Source organism: Phyllobates terribilis, unplaced genomic scaffold (assembly GCF_046119375.1).
Source record: "Phyllobates terribilis strain yellow unplaced genomic scaffold, ASM4611937v1 Scaffold_11__3_contigs__length_659146591, whole genome shotgun sequence".
Lineage (NCBI taxonomy): Eukaryota > Metazoa > Chordata > Amphibia > Anura > Dendrobatidae > Phyllobates > Phyllobates terribilis.
This window is the reverse complement of record NW_027362771.1, coordinates 315384050-315397441: the sequence shown is the minus strand read 5'-3', so window position 1 is coordinate 315397441 and position 13392 is coordinate 315384050.

The following is a 13392-nucleotide window of genomic DNA, read 5'->3' as shown; positions in this document are numbered from 1 at the left end:
AAGAGTTAATCACTCTCGATAGATTTGCGTCATGCAGAACGCAAGTTAGAGCTGCAGGTCTCCAGACCTCGGTTTCGGTTGGCACCTTCATTCTCTAGACCTATTTCCAAACTGGCGTCTCCCGACCTGGAGTCTGAGGCTATGGATATATCCCGGACTAAGTCTAAGTCCCCTCGTTTTCGACCTGCACATCTCTTGGAGTACCCCATTAATAAGGGTTCCAAGCAGTCGGGAAACAAATGTGTCTAACCACCGTTGGAGGAGGTGTGTTAGATTCTGGGGTTTCTTCCTCCAAATTATTGTATGAGGTGACGTTGCTCTTCGGAACAACCATGGTTACTGCCAAGGCGTGGGTGGATTCTGGCACCGATGGCAATTTTTTGTCATCAACGTTTGCCCAGAAGCACGCCATTCCTATGGAGTTACTGCCAAAACAAATGAACGTTAGGGTGGTCAACGGTTCACTGCTGGACACGCAAATCACTCACCAGTCGATTCCCCTCACCATGTCGTTTTCGCAGGGTCACTGGGAGGTTATCTCCTTCCTTATTAATCCCGGTGGAATAGATGAGGTGCTATTGGGTCTTCCATGGCTACATTGTCACACTCCATACATTGACTGGAATACGGGGAGAATTTCTTCCTGGGGTGAGAATTTTTTTTCTTAGTGTATGATTATGGCCGCCCAGAGGGTAGTCTCAGAGTCTTCTACCGACTTGTCCGCTCTTCCTGTGCAATATCAGAGTTTTGCGAATGTCTTTTCCAAAAAGGCTGCAGAGACTTTACCTCCCCACCGACCATATGACTGTCCTATTGATTTGGTTAATGGGACGGAGCCTCCTCGCGGTAGGGTTTATCCCCTGTCTGTCCCCGAAATCCAGGTCATGTCAGATTATATCAAAAAGAACGTGGCCCGGGGGTTTATCAAAAAATCGGTCTCTCCTGCTGGAGTGGGGTTTTTCTTTGTCCAGAAGAAAGAGGGTGATTTACGTTCCTGCATTGATTACAGAGTACTAAATGCCATCACCATCAAAAATAAATACCCTCTGCCCCTTATTTCTGAACTGCTTGAAAGGTTGCGAGGGGCTAACATCTTCACAAAATTGGACCTGCGAGGGGTATATAATCTTGCACGAATCCGTGAAGGTGACGAGTGGAAAACAGCTTTTAACACTCGTGATGGTCATTACGAGTATCTCGTCATGCCCTTCGGGTTATGCAATGCCCCTGCTGTTTTTCAGGATTTTGTCAATGATATCTTTCGGGATTTGCTGCTATCATCCTTGGTAGTCTATCTTGATGATATCCTTCTTTTTTCCCCAGACCTCTCCACACACAGAGAGGGTGTTCGCAGAGTTTTCAAACGCTTGCGTGCAAATTCTCTGTATTGTAAGCTGGAGAAATGCCAGTTCGAACAAGAGTCTCTACCGTTCCTGGGCTACATCATATCCAGTAAGGGATTGGCCGTGGACCCACAAAAATTGGTGGCGGTACAGAACTGGCAGGAGCCCCATTCCCTTAAAGCGGTACAACGCTTCATGGAATTTATCAACTACTACCGGCAGTTCATACCACATTTTTCCACACTGGTGGCTCTTTTGGCCGCTTTAACCAGGAAGAGTGCCAATCCCAAGAATTGGTCTAAGAAGACATCCGAGGCGTTCCGGGAGATTAATTCCTATTTTTCTAGAGCTCCCATTCTCCATCGCCCGGATGTGGACAAGCCATTCTTCCTGGTGGTCGACGCTTCCTCTGTCGGAGCAGGAGCGGTTCTCTCTCAAAAGAATGAACAGGGTCGGACAAGACCATGTTGTTTCTTCTCCAAGACCTTCTCTCCAGCAAAGAGGAATTACACGATTGGGGACAAAGAATTACTTGCTATTAAGTTAGCTTTTTCGGAGTGGAGGTACCTCTTGGAGGGAGCTAAACATCCTTTTGTGGTATATTCTGATCATAAGAATCTCTCGTACCTACAGACGGCGCAGCATCTTAACCCGAGGCAGGCCAGGTGGTCCCTTTTCTTTTCCCGATTCAATTTTTCCATTCACTTTTTAAAAGGGGAAAAGAACCCTTGGGTAGTGTTGAGCCACCCCCGTAGTGTTCGAGTTCGGTTCGGTTCGTCGAACACCCGTGTGTTCGCCGAACTGTTCGTCGAACTGTTCGTCGAACACCTTCGAACACCGTTAAAACCAATGGCAGGCAAACAAAAACACATAGAAACACATAGAAAACACCTTCAAAGGTGTCCAAAAGCTGACAAACTGCTCAGAAGACACAACTAACACATGGAAAAGTGACAAGTACATATAGTCATGCGAAAAGAAAAGAGGTGGAGGAGTAAAAGGAGGGGGAGACACAGATATAGGCATGTCATGCCCTTCTAAAATCCAAAAAGTGAGAAGCCGAGACGGCCAGTCCGCTCCTGCCCGTGCCACCTCCGTGTCGCCGGGTTTGTGCCAGAGCCGCGGTGAACCCTGACGGCCAGCCCCCCTCTCCCAATACTGGTGCCTGTCCGCTGGTGGGTCGAGAGAGCCCCCCTGTGGTGGAGGCAGCTCTAAGCTTTTTAATTTAAATTGTCCCTCTAATTTGAATGAATACACTTTAAATCCATTTACAAGGATCTATTGGAGGGCAAGTCTCATGCCAGCAGCCGTGTAATTCCAGCTCCAGTAGCGTCCACTAAAGCTGCTGCAGTTAAAAAGCTTTTATAAGGATCGAGCTCGGCTGTCCACCGCAAGGCATCCTAGTGCCAGTCCCAGCCCCTATGCCTTGGGGTGCCTCCTGATGCTCTTCACTAAGTATCCCGTGGTCCCGAAGCATTTCCTTTGAAAAAATTAAGTGTCCAAACTACAGGTGGTGTAGCTTGCTTAACAGCCGGGATAATCCGCTGACTAGCAGACACTGCTACTAGGCACAAAGTATTTCCTGGGCTAGATGCAGTTAAAAATTTGTAAGTAGATACTCTCGTTGGATGCTGAGAAAGCATTCCATAGAGTCTCCTGGCACGCCATATATGATTCTCTTAAAAAGCTTGGGGTAGGGGTCTAGGGGACCCTTTTATAGCCAAAATCACGGCCCTGTATCACAATACGTCACCTAGGCTGAAGATAAATGGAACTGTAGCACCGAGGGCTCGGTTGCTACAGACGTATTGCACCTCACCCAGAGGTGTGATATCTCACTCTCAGATAAGGATGGAGTGTGGATCAGGACCCGACACCTGCATGCATTACACCACATTGCCGTGGGGCAGGGTGACCAATATGCCCCTGAGATGGGCACGACAGTCCCTGTCCCTGGCTGGAGTGGGGGGAGGGAACACTGAGGAAGGGGAACCCTGCAGTGCAGGAGCAGGGAGGAAGCAGTTCCTGGGTGCATTGAGAAGGGAGTATAAAAGGTGGGCACCATCTTAGTTCAGTGCAGAGAAGTCTGAGCAGAAGTGGCAGGGAGCAGGGGCTCTGCATGAGCTCTGCTCCGGAGGCGGGCCTAGTAACAGAGGCCCAGGCCTGCAAGAGGGAGAAGGAAGGAAGAGGAGCGGAGAAGGCTCCAGGAATGAGGAATGAAGGGATCCCAGGGGTGCGGACGGGCGAGTCGCCACCGCACGCCCGAATCCACCTGCGTGGAGGGGTCAGGCCAAAGGGGGAGACCGGTCCCCGAACTAGTGGAGGCAGGAAACGACCCTCAGCTAGAAACCGGAGGCTCTGACATTTTATGTGGCGCAGCCCCTTGCTCCACCCGCTAGGAAGGCACCACATAGGGTCAGGGAAACTGGCGCCAAGTTTACCAAGAGGAGGCCCGAGGCAGCCGGACAGAAGTGTTGGTAAGAAAGGCCAGACAAAGGACACACAAAGGGGGTCCTGTGAAGCGCTCCAAAGTTATCTGGGAGTTGTCTGAGCCCCTCACCTGGTGAGCACAGTACGACGTGGGCAGCCGTTACCTGCAGACGTGGTCTGGATAATAAGAACTGTGAGTAAAGGCCCTGAACTGCATCACTGACTCCGTGTCGTTACTGCTGCTGCCCTGCACCATCACCCCCATCCTCCGCATACACTGCCCTGAGGCTATACTCCTCCCGTGGGGAGTTATGCTACGCTCTGCTGCACCCACAACACCAGCCTTAGCGGTCTGCCCTGTAGCGGCGGTTCACTCTGACCGCAATCCACGGGTGGCGTAGTCGGACATTTAAACATCAAAACCACATAAATAGTTCCCCCACTGGTTTGACCGCCCTGAGCCACGGAACCGGATCGCCGCCACGAAGACTACAACCACCAGCATCCACCAAAAGGGGTCCGGCTCCGGGTGTCCCAAGGCCCAGGGGGTGCGTCAGAACATTTTCATCACCTTTCACAATCACCAGTGGGACAAGGCAGGGATGTCCTCTGTCCCCTCTCTTATACATCCTAGTGACGGAGCACCTGCTCTCATCAATTCGCCATAACCCCAATATTAGGTGGATTGAGGTGGGAGGCACCGAGTACAAGTGCTCTCTATTTGCTGATGATGTCCTAGTATATATCACTCAATCACATATATCCATCCCTGCTGTTATGGCTGAAATAGATCACTTTGTTACATGGTAAAATTTTAAAATCAATGCAGCGAAGTCTGAGGCCCTCGATGTCTCCCTCCCTAAATCCATATAGGATTCCATCCAGTCCAACTTTCCCTTTGCCTGGCCCTCACAGGGTATCAAATACTTAGGAATTCCTATTCATAGAGACCTCTCCCATCTATGTTATCTTAATTTTGGGCCCTTTATTGAACAATTCCATACAGACCACGGTTGGCAAGTTAGAACTGTAAGATTCACTACGTGAACCACTGGTGTTTTGTGGAAAAGCACATGTACACCGCGTTCCAAATTATTATGCAAAAAGTGTTTAGGAGTGATAAGGGAAGAATTTGTTTGTTTGTCAGTTAAACTCATTGATGGTGATGTGTGTCAGGGCTCTTTATATCACTGTAAGCAATTGCAGACACCTGTGCTAATTAGTTTGGCAGGTGTGTCCAATGAAAGGCAAGACTACTTAAGAAGGCTCTCTCACATTATTAAGCAGCCTACATTTTCTGCCAAAATGGGAAAGAAAAAGGATGTGTCGGCTGCTGAGAAGCAACAAATTGTGGAGTGTTTAGGTCAAGGCATGACTACAATCAACATTGTGCGATGATCAGGATGAAGTGTCTTGGCAATCAAGAAGTATGTAGCTGATTCACAGTACACACGTGTGCGTGCTGATAAGGGCAAATTGAGGACTCTTTCCTACAGGCAATTACGTCAGGTTGAAAGAGCAGCGGCAAAAAAGCCTTGTCATAGCAGCAGACAAGTTTTTGAAGCTGCTTGTGCCTCCAACGTCCCCCGAACAACAAGATGCAGGGTCCTTCAGAGGTTTGCAGCTGTGCATACGCCATCCTGTCGACCTCCTCTATCCACTTCACACAAGCAGAAACGGCTCCAGTGGGCCAAACATTACATGAAGACTGATTTCAAAACTGTTTTGTTCACGGATGAGTGCCGTGCAGCGCTCGATGGTCCAGATGAATGGAGTGGAGGATGGCTGGTTGATGGACACCCCACGCAAACACGGCTACAGCGCCAACAAGGAGGAGGTGGAGTAATGTTTTGGGCTGGAATCATGGGGAGAGAGATTGTCGGCCCCTTTAGGATCCCTGAAGGCGCTAAAGATGAACTCCATAATGTATGTGGATTTTCTCAAACAGCACTTCCTGCCATGGTTCAAGAAGAAGAACCGTGTATTTCACAGCAAGATCATTTTTCTGCATGATAATGCACCATCTCATGCTGCACATAAAACATCTGCATCTCTGGCTGATAGGGGCATAAAAGGGGACAAACTTATGGTGTGACCCCCATGCTCCCCTGACCTCTACCCCATTCAGAACCTTTGGAGCATCATTAAAAGGAGTGTCTATGATGGCGGGAGGCAGTTCACATCTAAGCAACAGCTCTGGGAGGGTATTCTGTCCTCATGCAAAACAATTGAAGCAGAAACCATCCAAAACCTGACAAATTCAATGGACGAGAGAGTTCAGAAGCTCCTTTCGAACAAGGGGTCCTATGTGAAAATGTAACATCACCTAGAATAAAGTTTTGAGTTGAAAACTGTTTGATTTCAGTTTCTAACAACCTGCTAATGCTTATAATTTCAAAAATGACCATTTTTTTGGTCTTTATTAAAATGAAAAGGTTGATCGAAAAGTTTGGGGGATCTAAGAGTGTGGCAACCCAGTAGTCATGATTACTTCGAATTCTGACAATATGAGGGTCATGCTGCAGGTAGTGCAGCAAGAAGGCACTTATGTGTCTTGCGCATCTCGGAGCCCCAAAATTATTTTCCGGGCTAGATGCAGCTAAAAATTATTTTTAATTTTAAATCTGGTGAAGCTTATTATAGATGGCCTAATAGGATCAGTGCTGCACACTGCTACAAAGCCCAAATTATTTTCCAGTCAAGATACAGATAAACATGATTAGTAATTTGAAAGCTTAAAACGGTTGGTAGGGTGATTTTAACCAATCATCAAGCTTTTACTCTCCCCAGGATGACACAGGGGTAGAAAAGTCGTTTCGGATCCATGATTTGTTCATCTTTATGAACGTGAGTCTGTCTACATTATCAGTGGAGAGCCGCGTGCGCTTATCTGTCAGCACACCACCAGCAGCGCTGAACACACGTTCAGACAGAACGCTGGCTGCGGGGCATGACAAGATCTCCAAGGCGTAAGTGGCTAGCTCCGGCCATTTATCCAGATTGGAAGCCCAAAAAGAGCAAGGGTCCAGTGACACAGTCGTGGCTTCAATGTTTACTTGGAGATACTCCTGTACCATCGTCTCTAGGCGTTGACTATGTGTCAGACTTCTTGTCTCCTGTGGCCTTGCAAAGGATGGGCTAAAAAAGTGGTGAAATGATTCCGCAAAATTGATGTTACCAGCAGATACTGTGGTTCTGTTACGGTTTGAGTGCTGAACACTTGACGGTCCCACGGTTGGCAAGTTGGAACTGTGAGATTCACTACGTGCACCACTGGTATTTTGTGGAAAAGCACATGTAAGATTCTGCAACAGTCTCTGCTGATACTCCTGCATGCGTGCATCCCTTTCTATGGCAGGAATAATTTCTGCAAATTTACTTTTGTACCGGGGATCTAACAGTGTGGCAACCCAGTAGTCAGGATTATTTCTAATTCTCACAATTCGAGGGTCATGTTGCAGGTAGTGCAGCAAGAAGGCACTCATGTGTGTTGCGCATCCAGGAGCACCAAGTCCCTGTTGTGTTGGTGGCGAGGTAACAATCATGCTTCCTTCCTCTGTCCTCTCCCCCCAACCTCGCACAACAGAAATGTGATCAAGGTCTCCCTCATCTGATGAGTCTTCCATCAGTTCGTCCTCCACTTCTTCCTGGGCTCCTGCACCTTCCTCACTAGTTTGGCTGCTACCATGCGCCCTGGTAAAATCATCTCCCCCACCCTCACATGCCTGCCGCCCTGGTGCTGCCGACCGTCTGGACCTTGCAGATGTTAGCCCTTCCGCATACAACTCCTCCTCCTCTACTTCCTCCACCTCCTCTGCTGACCTCATCTCTTGGCTGACTGTGGGTTGACAGTAAGTGGGATCTCCGACCTCATCATCATCACCCTGTGCGTTATCACACCCGTCGTCCTCAGAGCCAACCTGTTCCTGCCCTGACAAAAAACTAAAGTTGTCGCTCCAATCAGGTATTTGAGTCTTATCATCGTCTTCCTCATTGTCTCCACCAACAGGAGTTACAGTTTGGGAATGAGGGTCTACATTATGGTCAGAACCTTCTGCGTCTGGTCCTGGATCCGACTCATAAAGATTCTGGGCATCACTGGAGATCATTTCCTCGTCTGGATTCACAGAAGCGCTGGAGTCGACCTCTGATTCCCAGGCTATAGTATGAGTAAACAGCTCTGCAGACTCAACCATCTGTTCTACCTCATACTCAGACGGGCAGCTGGAGATTTGGGAGCTGTGAGGAAGCAAGTGCGATTTGGGTGACACCTTTGAGGACTGGAGTATTTGTGATGTTGAAGTTGATGTGGAGGAGAGCCCACTTAAAGGAGCACTTGATATCCGTTGAAGCACCTGCTGTTTTTGTGCCTCATCTGGAATTTGTAGCGATTGGCGTGGCCGTAAGAAAGGGATCTTATCACATTGTCCGCTAAAAGAAGTAGACATTTTAGTTTGGCTGGAAGATGGTCTTTCTTCTGCACCTACCCCACGGACACAACCTTTTTTCCCCTTCCCAACACGCCTATTCCCCTTTCCACCAGCAGCAGGCCTTTTTCCACTCATTTTGGTGGTTAACTAATTCACAACTCTGGAGTTGTTTGCACAAAAAAACAATGGATGGTAACCGAGCAGAGCTGAGTGGCCAAACTGTGGTATTAGGCCAAAACTATTGGCTGGGTTAGATGCAGAAAAAAATTATTTTTAATTTGCAACCTGATGGAGGTCAGTATAGATGGACTAATAGACCAAGTCCCACACACCGCTAGAAGCCCAAATATTTTTTCAGAGCTAGATGCAGAAATTTTTTTTATTCAATTTGCAACCTGATGGAGGTCAGTATAGATGGACTAATAGACCAAGTCCCACACACTGCTAGAAGCCCAAATATTTTTTCAGAGCTAGATGCAGAAAAAAATTATTTTTAATTTGCAACCTGATGGAGGTCAGTATAGATGGACTAATAGACCAAGTCCCACACACCGCTAGAAGCCCAAATATTTTTTCAGAGCTAGATGCAGAAAAAAATTATTTTTAATTTGCAACCTGATGGAGGTCAGTATAGATGGACTAATAGACCAAGTCCCACACACCGCTAGAAGCCCAAATATTTTTTCAGAGCTAGATGCAGAAAAAAATTATATTCAATTTGCAACCTGCTGGAGGTCAGTATAGAAGGACTAATAGAACAAGTCCCACACACTGCTAGAAGCCCAAATATTTTTTCAGAGCTAGATGCAGAAAAAAATTATATTCAATTTGCAACCTGCTGGACGTCAGTATAGAAGGACTAATAGAACAAGTCCCACACACTGCTAGAAGCCCAAATATTTTTTCAGAGCTAAATGAAGAAAAAAATTATTTTTAATTTGCAACCTGATGGAGGTCAGTATAGATGGACTAATAGACCAAGTCCCACACACCGCTAGAAGCCCAAATATTTTTTCAGAGCTAGATGCAGAAAATTTTTTTATTCAATTTGCAACCTGATGGAGGTCAGTATAGATGGACTAATAGACCAAGTCCCACACACTGCTAGAAGCCCAAATATTTTTTCAGAGCTAGATGCAGAAAAAAATTATTTTTAATTTGCAACCTGATGGAGGTCAGTATAGATGGACTAATAGACCAAGTCCCACACACTGCTAGAAGCCCAAATATTTTTTCAGAGCTAGATGCAGAAAAAAATTATTTTTAATTTGCAACCTGATGGAGGTCAGTATAGATGGACTAATAGAACAAGTCCCACACGCTGCTAGAAGCCCAAATATTTTTTCAGAGATAAATGAAGAAAAAAATTATTTTTAATTTGCAACCTGATGGAGGTCAGTATGGATGGACTAATAGACCAAGTCCCACACACTGCTAGAAGCCCAAATATTTTTTCAGAGCTAGATGCAGAAAAAAATTATTTTTAATTTGCAACCTGATGGAGGTCAGTATAGAAGGACTAATAGAACAAGTCCCACACACCGCTAGAAGCCCAAATATTTTTTCAGAGCTAGATGCAGAAAAAAATTATATTCAATTTGCAACCTGCTGGAGGTCAGTATAGAAGGACAAATAGAACAAGTCCCACACACTGCTAGAAGCCCAAATATTTTTTCAGAGCTAAATGAAGAAAAAAATTATTTTTAATTTGCAACCTGATGGAGGTCAGTATAGATGGACTAATAGACCAAGTCCCACACACTGCTAGAAGCCCAAATATTTTTTCAGAGCTAGATGCAGAAAAAAATTATATTCAGTTTGCAACCTGATGGAGGTCAGTATAGATGGACTAATAGAATGATGCTATGCCCAAAAGATTTTACTTCACTAGGTGCAGTAAAAAAATTGGTATTCTATACACAGGTGGTATATCTTGCAACACAGATAGGCTACTCCACTGACTAACACACTCTGCAATAGGCCAAAAAGGATTAGCTTTGCTAGATTCAGCCAAATGCTGTGAAAAAAACTTGCACAGCACTGGCACAGACCTGCCTGGCAAAAACTGATAGGAACTGATGTAACCTTGTCCTGAAAAGGACTCCAATTACAATTATTCTTTACTCCCACAATCTATCTATTTAAGAGCACAGACCTGCCTGATAAAAGTCGTAGGAAATGCTGTAACCTAGTCCTTAAAAGGACTGCAATCACAACTATTCCCTACTCCCAAGCTATCTGTATATTTGTGCGAAAATTGGCTTGAAATTAACAAGGTATAGCGCACACAGCAACAGCGGTGCCGTCTAACACGCAGCTGCAGCAGTGAGAAAATGGTGGCGACGGGGAAAATGGCTTGGACTTATAGGGCAAGGACATGTGACATACACTGCCAATCACACATGCCCTTGCTTGTGTGAAAAAAAGCACTTCGCTCCGTGTGTGCGCTGCTGATAGGCTGACAGATTGCACCTCCCCACTGCAAATGCGGGAAAGAGAAAAAAAAATGGAGATCTTCATTGTTCCTGCAGAGATCCATCCCCTGCCCCTCCCCCCGCCCCGCTGTACACTCAAACTGCGTATTAACATTAATTTTCATCATTACTGAGAAAAAATCCAGTTATGATTTTGGTGCACGAACAGTTATCGAACATAACCTCGAACAGCCGAATTTTTCTCAAATTGTTCGTGTTCGCCGACCGGCTCGAACACCGCCCAAAACAGCTCGAATTTGAGATTGGCGAACAGTTCGAGTAGAACAACGCTCATCTCTACCCTTGGGCGGACACTTTGTCTCGGTCCATGGATACGGCTGAGGACGATGACGAGCCCAGGCTTATCGTTCCTCCGGAGAGTATGCGGACGGTGGCTCCAGTGTCCCTAAACCAGGTTCCCCCCGGGAGGACGTTCGTTCCTCCTAATTTACAAAATGAGGTGCTCTCCTGGGCACATGCCTCTAAGATCGGAGGTCATTTTGGGGTCAAACGTACCACGGAGTTTCTCCAACGGTCGTATTGGTGGCCTCGGTTGCCCCAGGATGTTAAGGAATATGTTCAAGCGTGTGTCTCCTGTGCGGGAAATAAATCGCCCCGTCAGAGGCCGGCTGGTCTTCTTCGCCCGTTACCCATCGCGGATAGACCTTGGGAGCCGGTTGGGATGCATTTCATTGTTGAGTTACCTAAGTCCCGGTGAAACACGACAATTTGGGTGGTTTCTGACCATTTTTCTAAGATGATTCACCTGGTTCCTCTTCCTAGGGTTCCTTCTTCTCGGGTTCTGGCATCACTGTTCATTCATCATGTTTTCCGTCTCCACGGAATGCCTGATAGGATTGTCTGTAACCGGGGTCTACAGTTTTCCTACCGGTTCTGGAAAGAATTGTGTAATTTGCTTAGCATTGAACTGAATCTTTCTACTGGCTATCATCTGGAGACCAATGGTCTGGTGGAGCGCACTAACCAGACGCTTGTGACATACTTGCGCCATTTCCTTTCTGCCAACCATAATGATTGGGCGATATTGCTTCCTTGGGCAGAGTTTGCTCTAAACAACGCAGTGGCGGATTCCACAGGTCAGACTCCAATTCTTCTGAATAATGGCCAACATCCACGTGTCCCGGATCCTATGCCAGTTTCCTCTGTGGAACCTGGGGTCAGAGATTGGGCTCTGGAGGCGTGGGAGGTTTGGGACCATATCCATGATGCTATGTTGGCCTCCAAGAATCGGATGAGAGAGTCGGCTGACACTCATCGCCGTCCAGCCCCCGTATTCTCTCCAGGCGACAGGGTGTGGCTCGCAGCTCGCAATATCAGAGTACGCGGGGAATTTGCTAAGTTTGCCCCCCGTTTTATTGGTACTGTCAAAATGTTGGCCCAAGTAAACCCCGTAGTGTACCATTTACAGTTACCACGACACATGAAGATTCAAGACACTTTTCATGTGTCACTCCTTAAGCCTGTTCTCTGAACCCCAACCTGCTTCAGACACCAGGGGTGATGATCTCGAGGTACAGGCGATCGTGGGGTCTAAGATGGTTCGTGGGAAAAAATATTACCTAGTACACTGGAGGGGTCATAGATCTGAGGATTGTTCCTGGGAACCGGTGGACCACATTCATGCTCCCCTGCTCATTGAGGAATATGAGCGTCAAGTGGAGGGGGATGTTAGAAGGGGGGATAATGTTAGGCGTTGGGCATTTGGTGGATCTGAAATTGGGTCTGAATCATCAGTGGATTCTGTGGTCTCCCATTCTTGTTCAGCCAGGGCAGATGCTTCTCAGCATCACCGTCGGTCCTAACGCCTAGCTAGTGCACACGATGTACAAGTTGTCTCTTGGGTCTTTGTTCCTAGTAGTGTTAAGCATAGGATGCACTGCACTGAGCATGCCTGTGACATGGCGGACCGAGATTGGTGGTTTGGTGTCAGCTGATCCGGTGATCTGGCACCGCCTGATTGGTCGCGGGTAATGTCATCAGTAGTGCGACCAATAATGCGACTGTGGGCAGAGCTTAGTCTTTAAATAGCCCACCCACAAGCCTGGCGGTCTGCTATAATCATTGATCTAAGGTTGTGTTCCTGTGTGGACGCTTGTCTGTTTGGGCTCCACGTTCTCTCTAGCTGCTGTCTCCATGACCTGCTGATGCCAGAGTTCGCTCGGCTGTTTAGCACAGGTCGCTTAGGCAGGCCTAGCTTCGGACAGGCAGGTTTAGCTGGGGATAGGCAGTCTTAGCTGGAGGGAGGCAGGTAGTTTCCGTTTGACAGTCTGGCTCCGTCAAGTGGGTTGCTATACACCCCGAGCAGATTGTGGGCTCTATATCCCTGGTACCACCTGTTAGTCACGTGGAGAGTTACTCCGCAGTCCGGTCGCACACCGGCTGGGAGCACGTACACGCCGGCGTGAGTGACGCACACTTCCTAGCGCCTGCTGCGTAGCCTCTGTGCAGTTAACAGGGCTACGGCTACATTATTTGTCGCACATCTCTCGTGCAGTTAACGGAGATAGTGCGAACCCCTTTTCCAGTCCTGGTGTGAAGTAACACGGGCGGGATTTATACATTAGTTGGTTGCTTTACCTTCTTACCCAGAAGGTGTTCGGCCGCAGACCTCTAGGCTGCATCGCGGACCCCGGGTTCGGTTGCTTTCATTATTTAATAAAGTTGTTTTGCAACCGTCCCCTTAACAGTAATGTC